Raw genomic sequence first — 13,076 nt, 5'->3', positions numbered from 1 at the left:
GCTCTCTTTTATAACAGTTTAGTGTTCCCCACTGTAGAGACAGCTGTTCCTGGGCCACGACTCCAAGCACTGACAGGTGGCATTACTTCATGCTGTAAGCATTTTCAGACCAATAGTACAAACCCAATTTTTGTTTACTGTGGTAGTCTATGATCACAGCACTTCACAGCCAAGGTAGGGACCCGCGTTGGCCCTGCACAAATGCTCTTTTCCCAGGTGAATTTAAGCAGATCTGAGAGGCAGTGTCCATCGTGCAGTGTCACAGCCCTTACATGTGAGTAAGTACATATATTTAGGTCATGACCAAGAGGAGAGAGATGGAAACCAAAAGTGCAGCAGACAAGGAGAAGAAACACTGAATGCAACTGAAAAAACAGGCAAACACAGTAACTCAATTACTTAATCTATTGGCAAAAGATTCTGAGAAAGTGAAATGTCAGGAAACCACTTCTGTTTTTTAAAGAGACAGTACCCTTGACTTACTTTTTATCATCAACTTTAGGCAATTGAACTTAGCAACTAAGCAAGTAATTATGAGTATACTCCTGTGTATTCCAAACATCAGGATACAACACAGATAGTCAGATAATTTATAATGGGGTCTTTTAGCCCAAAGTCAAGGCCAAATGAAGAAAAGAGCTCCAGAAGCCATGTCTTCCAAGTAGTCCATTCCTTAATATAGTGATATATGACATTTTAAATGGAGACAGAACTCCCAAGTAATGCATTTTTCAGTATCGTTACTCTGATATAACAGATCTAAGTGCATTACTTCTGTCTCTCAAGAAGCTGCCTCACTCCCAGAACCAGTAATAAACTCCCTTCGTAAGTCTGACCTAATGTACACAAAGCACTTCTAATATGGAGACTTCTATATTATATGAACCTTAAGATAAACTTCAATCTTACCCTGTAATGTATTGGCATGTCACACAAGAATAAGCATTTACTCTGAATAGAGATTAGAGGAAGTCACTTGGTGTAGGCAAAGCTATAAAACCAGATATTTCAGGAATTATGCAGGACATTAGAGCAGGGCCTTGTAAGCAGCACACGTGTCATGGGCTTTTCTTCTCAGTTCATACAACCTGTCAGCAAGCTATACACTTAGATGTCAATCAGAATGCCAAATACAGATGTATACATAACAACATCATCCCTAAGACCACATGAGAAATAAACAGTGTACCTCATACACCAAAAGGAGTTGCTACCAATACTGTTGAAAGACTCGTGAAAAATGCAGGTTATCACTTACCCCACAACAACCTTTATAAATAAACCATTAAATTTTTACTCACATCAGCAATATTCCACTTTCAGTAATATTTCACTTTCAGCAATAATGTTTTTTTTCTTTTTAATGCAACAATAGTTCCATTTCTCCAGCATATACTGACAAATAGAAGCAATTTCTCCACTACCAGTACATAATGTCTTCGACAAATTGAGAACTGCAAAATAATTCTGCCAGCTCATCTTGGGGAGGTATCCCTTCTATGTATCATAGGCTACATTCCTCTGATAGCACAAGCTGGAGACAGAAAATGTAGTAACTGCTGGACTTAAAAGCAAGTAAACAGGATGCTGACATTTGGAGGGCTCACAACATCACCACTGCAAATTACAGCCACTAACTCATGGGAAGAATACACCCCACACATGTCCTGTGGCAGCTCAGATAGTCTAACAGACCTCATGAAGTCATAATTTCCAGTCACTCAGGAGTTTTTAATTCCGAGGCAAATTTACCATCCCTAAGATTTTAATCCAAAATACACTCTGTTTTGGTGTGTTTCAAACAGATTCATCTGTTTTTTAATGCAAACAGGGGCGGCTTGGGACCACGGGAATGTTCTTTTCTCTTATTTAATGCAACATGACATTTGGGGTTTTTTTTGTTTTCTAAAGACTAGTTAATGACATAAACGACAGAGGGAGGGTAAAATAAATGTTTAAACTTCAGCAGGAAACTAGTTCTGGCAGTACAGACCTGTCTTAAATTGTTCTGATGAAAAGAATACCACTTTGACAGGAAAGTAATCTGTAGAGAATCTTCCAAAGTATTCAGGAGTTAATTTAAAAGAATATATATATTTTTTAAACTCACATTTATTGTAAAGCTATTTGAGTAGGAAACTTTAAATGCCAGAGTGGGCATATCAGTCTGAACCATCACCTTCCTTTGTTGCCAGCTATCATAACCTATCCCAAAAGGTAGCAGCACTACAGCCTGCAGTCTCAGGATACACAACCAGCTGCCAACATCAGGCAGACAGTTCAGTGTCCAGTGTGGTTTTTTCGGGGTTTTATGAGCAGTTAATGCAGCTCAGTCATGTGCTTAAATTAGCAAATGCAAGATTTACAGGTGACAGTGCAAGCTTAATTCCCTCTCCCCCTGGGTATGTATTATATCACAGATTTTAATTACTTGAGCGCACACCACATTTCCCTCAGGACTCCTACCTCACCCAGTTACACCAAGCAAGTGCAAGGGCCAAAAAACTGAGGTTGAAACAGCACCTCTGACTTCAGCAATTCGTATCTGCTTGGCTTTACAGCTCAGACAGCCCTGGCTTCTTTTCAAAGTGGTACCATCATGGTCAGCAGTATTTGTTTCCATAAATACGACTGGCATTGAGCCAGCTCTGCTTGTATTGAAAATATCTGACACCAGAATAATTTCAAAAGTTAAGTATTTGTGAGTGATGTCATATTAAATGCTATTATACCAAACTGCTTATTTTACTATCCAATATACAGGTATACTAATGAGAATGCAATCATTCTCAATGAAGATACCTACAGAAAGAAAGAAAGTTTAGAACAAAGCAGGATCTATTCCTACAATCTGACCACATAAATGGATTTTCGAATAAAGACGGTACACACTTGTGACAACCATGCCCTTCTTCCAAGAGTCAGGAAAAAAATCTACATTATAGCAAGGGGTTGGCCATCTTACCTTCCAAAAAATGAAGGCTGTGAAAATAAGCTTCAAAAATCTCCCAAAGAGACACTTATTTGATCATGTTTATCAACCACTCATTCTCTACAATGCCAAAAAAACCAGCAGGTCTCATTTCATCCACTTTCACATTTTACATAGTCAAATTTAGGCTGACTCTAGCAAGATTTGAAGCCCCAGGCACAGAACCATCTTTACAAGAGGCAAAGCAAACCCTGACCCATTTCTCAGGATGTGGCAGAGCAGTCAGAAGAACCACCCAAAAGGCTGGGGTCAGGCACAGCCACCACCACAATGCTGAACAAATACTCCGGGGTGAGCCACGAGCGAAGAACAGCAGCCAGCACCCACAGCAGGTCCCTTCAAATGGCTCAGGGTAAACTGGGGAGAGACAGATCCTCCAGGCCCTCTTTCTTTCCAATAAACATTTACTGTAGAGGCAAGGAAGCAAAGGACTTCGAAAGGCATAAGCAGACATCTGGCCCTACCCCATCAGAAGCAGAGAAGTGTTGTTTCCCCCTTCGCAAGACAACAAACTCCCATCTCATCTTTCATCCCACACGATTCCTGGGCAACTAAATATTAACAACAAAGCAAGCTTTAATTGCTTACTTTATCCACATTTCCCTACAATTGCTGCAAGTCACCCAGCTGAGCACAGAGCGGGGTAGTGGCTGCTACAGCCTTCTTGGTCAAAATTGCAAAATTAAAGATCATGTTTCATCACCAATCTCTTGCCACAGAACCAGGCTTTCTCTTGCCCTTCAGTCTCTCCTGTGTTTACAAGTCACTAGCACCATCAGATATTACAGTCAGCTTCAGCTCTCAATGAACCTGAGAGCACTCCGAAGTCGAAGACAATACTTCTTTCAGGATGCTCAACAAAGTCTGATCCCTCAGGTAGCACTATCTGATTGTTTTCTTACAAACACAGAAAGGTCTTAAAGATGATACCCAGGAAAGTGTAGGTGATTGTACTTATGTTACCAGCTCTAACACTGGTTACGCAGCCTCTTAAGTAGGTTATGAAAGTTTTAGGTGGATAGTCCAAAAGTACATGGCACATTGCAGATCAAAGTCTCTGCTCCACAATCTAATCAGAATTCTCTTCAGATATGCCAACGTGCACATACAGCAAACTGGAGTAGAGTTCACATATGGCACTATCCACTAGAGGCCTAAAAAAAGAGAACATAGCCTAAAAAAATGGTTAAGACATACTATCATTGGTCTTCTGATAAGGAATTTTCAATTTTAACATACTAAATACTTCTCCCATTCTTACTTATTTCTTACTTCTTTGATAATGCTTACCCAACAGAGCTGGAGAGACGCTGACCTGAAGTTACCCACTGCAAAACTCAAGCTACCAGCACCCAGAGAGAGACCCAGCAAATTTCAAGGCAGAAAGTCAAGTACTTGGTCTCGCAGGAGTACAGTTCAACCAGTTTTCTCATCTGTCTTCACAACTACTGCGCCAAAAGCACATTGTTACTGCAATGCACAAAGTGGTGCAGCATGAATAGTGCTCAGGATTTTGAGGGAAGACATGGACCTGGTCAGAAACCGCTACCTTGACACATCTGAGCTCACAGATGCAAAAGCGAGTTGAATAAAGCCAGCAGCCAGAGTGTTTTCATACAAATTTTCTGCCCTAAGAATAATTTTTTTAAGCAACTCCAACTATTCAAGCTTAAATTATCACTGAAATTACTGAAAGTGGAATGGTAGAACATTAGGACAAAAGGGGAAAGAAGCCAACACGGCTGTTTCACTTTGTGAGAACATTCAGCCTTACTCTTTGTTTCTGGAAAGCAGCATGATCCCAGCTGAAGATTCCCAGATAGAAGTGAGAGAGAACAAGGGTTGGGAGAAATCCTGAAGCAGTTACACTCAGAAAAGCAAAATTTAATTTTACATTTCAAAGAGACAGAAATGGGATCCAAGTCCTAACAGAAATATGTTGGGTTGTTTTTCCTAGGACTGTAAGAGGCAGCCCTCAGAAGGAATGCACTGTAGCACTACCCTGCTGGTGCAGACTGATGGTAAGTTCAGTCACTCAGAGACAGCACTATCACAGTCCACACACATTTCCATCCCCTCCCTGGCAGCAATGCCAGCATACAGCTGGTCCCACAGCCTGCTGAGCACCTTAAGATGGCTCACTGCCTAAGTGCCAGGCCAAGGCACTCCATTTAAACTGCCATTTATAGAACATAGAATGTTAAGAGTTGGAAGGGACCTTAAAGCTCACCTAGTCCCAACCTCCCATGCCATGGGCAGGAACACCTCCCACTAGACCAGGCTGCTCAAGGCCTTGTCCATGTCCAACCTGGCCTTGAACACAGCCAGGGTTGGGGAACCTCCCTGAGCATCCTGTTACAGTGTCTCATCACCTTCACAGCAGAGAATTTCTTCTTAATATCTAACCTTAATGTTCCCTCTTTCAGCTTGTAGCCATTACTCCTTGTCCTATCACCCTTCCTAATGAAGAGTCCCTCTCCAGCTTCCCTGCAGGCTCCTTCAGATACTGGAAGGTTGCTTTGAGGTCTCCATGCAACCTTCTCTTCTCCAGGCTGAACAGCCCCAACTCTCAAAGCCTGTCTTTGTAGGGGAAGTGCTCCAGTCCCCTTAGTAACTTGGTGGTCTCCTCTGGCCTTGCTCCACCAGTTCCATATCTTTCTTGTGTTGGGGACACCAGAAATGTATGCAGTGCTCCAGGTGGGGTTCTCACAAGAGCAGAGGGGGAAAATCACCTCCTTTGACTGCTGGCCACGTTCCTTTGGATGCAGCCCAGGATTCCCTTGGCTTTCTGGGCTGTGAGCGCACACTGCCGGCTCACAGTGAGTTTTTCATCATCATCACCCCCAAGTCCTTCTCTGCAGGGCTGATCTCAGTTACTACACTACCCAACCTGTAGGTGTGCCTGGGATTGCCATGATCCAGGCATAGGACCCTGTGCTTTGCTCTGTTGAACTTCCTGAGGTTTTACCTCTCAAGCCTGTCGAGGTCCCTCTGGATGGCATCTGTTCCCTCCAGCATGTCATCAGACAACATTCTCATATTACAAGCCTGGGTTTTTAGGTTTGGTTTTATTTAAATCTGGAAACTAGAACTCTTTTTGGAGACTAAATTTATTTTGCTTTTCTTTCAAGGAGGCAACCTACACTTTCCTCAATCCCATACTGGCAGCTCACCAACTGTATCTTACCTTTAAATGAACTTATAATGAACACAGTTTTTTCTGTGTAACACTAACGTGTATTTAGTAAGTGGATCCATATTCTGACACATTCATAAATGAAGTCTAAACGATATTTGATCCAGTCCAAAAAAGTACTTGCACATGTACATGACCCTCCAGCACAGCAGGAGCACTGCACTGTATCTTAATTCAATTTAACATATTGTGCACTTTAAAATTGCATTTTTGCTTAACTTTCAGCCAGGTCTACTTTCAGGAATGACAAATCTTCCTCAAAATGAGGTTGGTAAGAGAACTGGATTTTCTTCCCTGCTTACTTGAATGACATGGACTGTAAGTTACTCAGTCTGCTACTAACCCCACCCATCAATAGCATCAAATTGCAATAATGGCCTTTTACTGTCTCCATTTATGAGGGTTTCTTTGATATATTAAAGCAAGTTGTAGTTTATTCTGTGATACACAATCCTCAAGGAGCTCACCATACCCTTCTAGGTTAACCTTCTACTGCATCGTTTTTGCTGCAGAGTGCAAGAATCAAAAAAATGTCATACTTTTTAAGTCTTACTGCCCTGGCACAGTCAGCTTTCAGTCACTTAATAGTGAAGAACAAAAAACATGTTTATAAGACAATAGTACGAACTCAGCAGATTCTTACAGTTACACCCCATGCTTCATCTCTCTTAGACAACTCCTCATATGAAAAAGATCTGAATACCAGCTGGTAGTATTTCACAACTTGGTCAAAAAGCCATTTTCTTCTCATTAGTTAAGAAATACTGTGTGCCCTTCCTTTTACTACAATACTTCTGCCCAGGCTCATGGTTTAGAGTGTGAGGCAACTTCACGTGCTCATTTGGGAACTTCAGGTTGCCTATTTCAGGTTGCCCATTTCCCCAGCAAAACAGGATCACTTCTAGACAGTTTCCCAGCAGGAGGACCAATGCCAAGTGCAGGAATGGACTGTATCAGGACATGCTTGCTATGCTTGCCAATGGGTAATTTGTACACTTCAGCACCACTATCTCTGCTGACAATGAGGCAGATCTGGATGTACCAGAATGAGGCAAGGCTGAAGATGACCTTTTGGGAGCCTGAGCTACAGCTCTGAATGTGGTAGTAATAAAAGGCATGGGCGAGGCACTGCATCTCCAAAATAAGATGGTAAGAAAATCGTGCATCCTATTTTTTTGTCCATACAAGACTGAAAATCAGAACCTTAGCTGGAGACATGATCACATGATAATGATATTTTAGTACACAATAGCAGCATGATTCCATCATCCACTCCTTTTTCAGCCAAGGATAAGCATCTAAATCAAGACTATAAAATCAGTTAACTGAGTTTACAAAATAGGGTAACTCAACCTGACACAAGATGTATTTTTCCTCCCCAATCCCTTTCCTTTTCCGTCACTAGCAGAGCAGAACACAGGCTGCCTGATTGTGATTTGTGCTATGTAGGCTGAAAGGGAGCTGAGCCTCAGGAGTCAGTTCCTGCAACTCTGTGCAAAAGCTTCTAGGCCAAAATCCATCTTTCAGGCTGCTGGCTTGATTTTTTGCCATGGAGGGGGAGGGAAGTCACCACAAGTCTTCTGTACTGCCTGAAGCTGCTGGAATACTAATTAAAATTAGACACTGTAGAAAAGAACATTTCTTCTCTGTAACCACAGGAGCACAAGGAACTGTGGCTTCAGGAACATTAACATAACTGGGTCCAACACATTAGTCTCCAGTCACAAACTCAAAGACTAACTGTTACAAAGGAGTCAGCAAAAGTTTCACAAACAATATTCATTCTGCCTTATGTCAGGCTGTAAAATGAGTTAGTGCATTCTTTAGGGGAAGCAAAACAGAAAGACAGGCCGTGGCCCTATTGAAAGCTGCATTACAATGCATCCAAAAAAAGTTCAGAACAATTGCACAGGCAACCACGAAACCATTCGTTCCTAGCTTTCAAGTGCCTAACTCTCACCTAACCAGTGTAAATCTCTTTTACATGCTGGAGCTATTTGTGTCTCTTACATCCTGGCTTTGTTTTCAGGACATGTAACAAAAGTGAAAAACATTTTCTGTTATCTCCAGTGGCAACAGCTTCCTTGCATTCACATTCCATGTCAGCAGGGCTCAAACCCTGAACTTGGAATACCACTACAGCAGTTAACAGATCCATTACTTAATGGCAAAGGGTGGAAGATCTGTTATCCAGAAGGGCCAGGTGATTAGCTCAATTATCTTTTCACAATGCTACACGGGGTCAACCAGCTCCCTTGGTTTACAAGCACTGGCCAGAGGCAGGAGGTTGCCAGAGTTGAGCTGGGACTAGGAAAACCCTGTCCACCTTTTTATTCCAATCCCCCAAAATTACCCTTGCACCTGGGACAAGAGTATCTGAGAATTCAGGTAAGACTTGCATTACAACAGCCTTGGAAACCTTACACTATTGCAACCATACATTATTTGGAGCCATGACATGGCAACACCACTAAAACCAGCTATGACAATTCTGACAGGCAGCAAACAGGAGCGGGGTGGGGGCTGGGGGTTGTGGGATGGCAGGGAAAGAAAGAAAAAGGTAAGCACTGGAAGTTGTCCATGCTGCAAGAGCTTTCTCAGGACAGTTTTTGGCAGGCAGCATAAGGGGGAAAGGTGTACTACTCATACCCCAAGTATCATACAGTCACCACAGGAGAGCAGAAGGGCAATTCAAATAAAAGTTTACAGGAACATTTATGGATCTGTGAAGCATTAAATCTCAGTTTATTAGCTGTTGCATTAGCAACCTCGAAAACTTCAGTAGGCCACGCTCAGATCAGCTACACACAGTAAAAGGTTTACAGCCCCACCGAAGCCAGGATCAGAAGAGCTGCCACTTCAAAACACTTCAGCCACCTTCTCTTGTTCTGTTGAACATAAGAAACACTCCATCTTGCAGTGCTTAACAGCTTGTAGGAAAATGTAGTCACAAAGGTAACCTCAACCACTGTAAATTCCCCCTTCATCAGTTTTCACAGAATAACCACTCTCACAGGGAAAAATTTCCTCCCAGTATTGAATCTAACCCTGCCCTCGGCCAGTGTGAAGCCATTCCCCTTGTCCTGTCACTCCATGCCCTTATCCAAAGTCCCTCTCCAGCTCTCTTGGAACCTCTTTAAGCACTGGAAGAGGCTCTAAGGTGACTCCAAAGGTTGAACAATCCCAATTCTCTAAGCCTTTCCTCATAGCAGAGGTGCTCCTCTAATCATTTTGGTGGCCTCGGTCCAACAGGTCCTTCCTGCACTGGGGACTCCAGGGTTGAATGCAGCACTGCAGGCAGGGTCTCAACAGAGCAGGGCAGAAGGGCAAGCCCTCCTTGCAGCCCAAACCCTTTCCTTTCGTGCCACAAAAGCAGCTGCCCCTCTCTAAAGCCTGACATTCCAGCTTCCTCCCCCTCTGCAGAGCACCAACAGGAGAGCAGTTTCTGCAATGCCACATTTTTGACACCATAAACTAAGGAGAGAGCCCTGTGCTGAAGAGGACAGCCTTTTAGACAGGGAGAGCTGTGCTAGCACAGAGTGCTCTTGGGCACAGCCCAGCATGGCTGAGACAGGAGCTCCATACCCAGCTAGGCAGGGGGTTTACCTCCTTCACTTGTACTAACCTTTCCAAAGGATGCTGTTCTCACAGTTCCAACTCATCTGCCACCAGATCGCTGTAGGAGGCCCAATAGGCTTCCTCCCTCTCCCAGCACTGCTGAACTAAATCAGACCATTTCAGCACAGATAAATGGGCCCTGGCATAAAGCACACTGAAGTCAAATCCCAAAACACACTGAGGAGCAGCCCACTTCCATGGATTTCTTTGCACGCTTGTGTAGGCAGCCTACCATAAACACACAACTGCCTTTTACCAATTTATTCCCTTTAATTGAAAAGGGTGTCTACTCCATTTTCAAACAACACTATTTCCCTGTTCCCACACCTCTGTATACTGCTCCCCCCTGAAGCCCCTTTCAAAGGTGGACTGTCTCCACCTACATGTTCTCACAGGGCACTGACATTAGATAGAAACAACTGATCAGCAGTGTAGATAGTCCTTAACAAACCACAACCCTTTTACTTCAATTTGTTTTGTTCTCTTGCTGCTCAGACCTATTGAAAACAAAGCATTTTGTAGCTATTCAAGCTTAAAAAAACTGCAATTTTTTTTCACCCAGATAAGGGTACTAGAATACCTGGTAAAACACTCTGTGTTTATGCAGGCAATGTTTGTAAGGGGTTCATGCCCTCAGGTACAGGAAGGGAGTTTGCAAGAACAAAATTAAAATTATAATAATATAATTTTTAATAATTTTTTTATAATTTTATAATTACTCAGATTTACAGAACTCAATAGCAAGTGGACATTGCGGCTAGAAAGTCACACTCCAATGATAAATTAAGCAATGCACAGTAAGTTATTAACAACAACTACAAACAGCTCATTGTTCTACTACATTTTATCATAGAAGGTATTCACAATAATCTTGTCATTCTTCCCCTCCCTCATAACACAGAGTCATGGCAAGCCCCTTCCCCATCAGTACAGAACTGCTGTAGTAGAGGTAAAAGTTTGATTTACTCAGGGAATTAATCTCTTAAGAAAAAAGACCTGTATTTAGAGGGTGGGCTGGTTACTTGGTTTGGTTTTTTAACTGCTAAACTGAAAATATACCATGACAAAATCGGAAAGGTAACCTGGCAGCAGACTGAGTAGGAATTACTTGAGAGACTTCCCAAGAAATAGATAGAGTCCTGTGAAATTCTTTCAAACTTCCAGCTGCCACCCTCTTCTTAGCAGGTTTCAGATCACTATTAGTATTTGCACTACAGTGTCTTGCTCAAGTTTCCATTCCAAATGGAAGCCCATTTTGTTTGGGCTCTAGCAGTAAGTACTCAGCTTCATGTTCAACAGAAAATAACCCATCAATAACCATGGGAAAAACTTCTGCTGATTCACTGATGCAGACTTTTACCTCTGTCATGTTCACACGTCCAGCTGCAAGCAAATCCAGCAGTTTCAGAAGAGAAGATTTTCTTGGTCCAAACAGAAGATAATATCTACCTGGTATCACATTAAATATATCAGAGTTCTAGTCAAAGCTGTCTCTTAATGCCTCATTATCTTCTCTGATGACACATTCCCTGCAGCCTCCAGCTCACAAGCACTGAAATACCACTTCCTGGTTCCTGGAAGACACTTCTGCTTCAGATCTGTGATAGCTGCTCTCCAGCTGACTCATGCAGCTGAAACTGAGACACGCTCGTCTTCTTGCTACCACAAACTACAGAGCTTCTCAGTGACTTCAGACAAGGTTTGCTTTACTGTAAGTAAAGGTACCCCACTTGTTTCTGACCCAGGTATTGGGGGTCTAATCTTCATTCAGGACAGTGTGAGGTGGCATACAAAGGGAGCAGTGACCGACCTACCACTACAGACAAAACAGTTCTAAGACATATGAAAAAACAGAGGCAGAAATGGAAAAAGAAAAAAAAAATCACAATTAATCCACATATACTACTGGACAACCTTCTAGTTTGATCTTATCAACTGACCTGCTGTCTAGCCCTGACAAAGTGAGAGCCTGGGACTCAGTCTTGTTTCACTTACTTCATTTCTGCACTGTTTCTCACCATCTCCTGAACTGACCACCTTGTAAACAACTCCCTGCCTCGAGCAGTGGTAATATTCTCCTTCTCCCCTTCTCTGGAGGCTCATCAGCCTACTCCAAGGTGATAACCTCTTTTTGATTATAGCCCACAACTGGGTGAAACTCAGTCACCAAAGCAGGACAGCCTCCCTATTGTTCCCATTGCTTATCAGTTTAGTCACAGAAACTGGCAGAAGACTACCAAGACAAGGAAGTTTGCCATCTTTTAAATAGGTCAGATCAGTTCATCGATGTCCAAAAAGCACCATCACAGTACAAGGTTAAACGGCAGGAATGGGAAGGAAGGCATTTCCATCTTGGCAGTGGATCAGCTCAAGCTGTATATGAAACTGTACCTTACCCTAAACCTCCCAATCCACAGTTAACCTCGTCCTGTAACAACCACATGTAGTGATCAGCTGTCTATAGCCCACATCACATGGTTCTTGTCTGAGAGTAAACATGACTGCAGTTAATCGTTGAGAAGCAACAAATCCCCAAGACCTTTCTCCTGTGTTCACCTACACCTACACACACACATGCATCTGCTCTCCTTCCCTCCTCCCACAAAAATGCATTCTAGTCCATGCAAAGCTCATCATCCCTTTCTCTGTTACTTTTCAAGAGTTGCCCAACTCCTCTCCAAGACGGCTTATAACCAAAAAAATTCAGTGTTAGAAGCAACCCAGCTTCAGAAGAACTGAAGTTAACTTTGCAAGTTACAGGCATTGAGACCTGACTTCTTCACAGAGCAGTAACAAGGGCACTAACACAGACCACTTTCTCAAAGACTTGCTCACAGCTTGTCACGTGAGTCTAAGCTTAAACAGGCAAAATGATAAAGTCTCTGCTGTGAAAGGTGTATGTCCAAGCAAAGCCTGAGCTCACCCCTCTCACCTGCTGGCTTTAGACAGGGTTAGCACATTACTGTCTGTGCCTCAGGATTTCAGAGAACAGCCTGGTGCCCAAAGAAGTTTGTTCAAGCTTTCTTTCTCCTTTTACTGAAGGGTAACCATTCAGGCTGGACGGCATCTCTCTTAACCTCAACTCAATGACAGTCATTGAGAAACCTCAGAAATATATTTACATTTAGATTTAACTGGCTCCTACTAACTCAAACACACAGTTTGCTTAAAGCACCTTGCTTAGTTTGTTCTCATTTCCACAGAATATGCAAGATCTTTTGATAACTTAAATTAATACCCTTTTACAGAAAAAAAACCCAAACAAAACCC

The 13,076-nt window shown here is 42.6% G+C and overlaps 1 protein-coding gene across 1 annotated transcript in view; it reads right to left on the bottom strand.

Moving 5' to 3' along the window:
- Window positions 1-13,076, bottom strand: part of IPMK (inositol polyphosphate multikinase) — a 38,805-nt gene that overhangs the window by 20,256 nt on the left and 5,473 nt on the right. The window lies entirely within an intron of this gene.

Source organism: Manacus candei, unplaced genomic scaffold (genome assembly GCF_025592945.1).
Source record: "Manacus candei isolate 608988 ecotype Guabito, Panama unplaced genomic scaffold, ASM2559294v1 h1tg000050l, whole genome shotgun sequence".
NCBI lineage: Eukaryota > Metazoa > Chordata > Aves > Passeriformes > Pipridae > Manacus > Manacus candei.
Note: the sequence above shows the minus strand (reverse complement) of the source record. Positions and strands in the feature narration are given on the sequence as shown.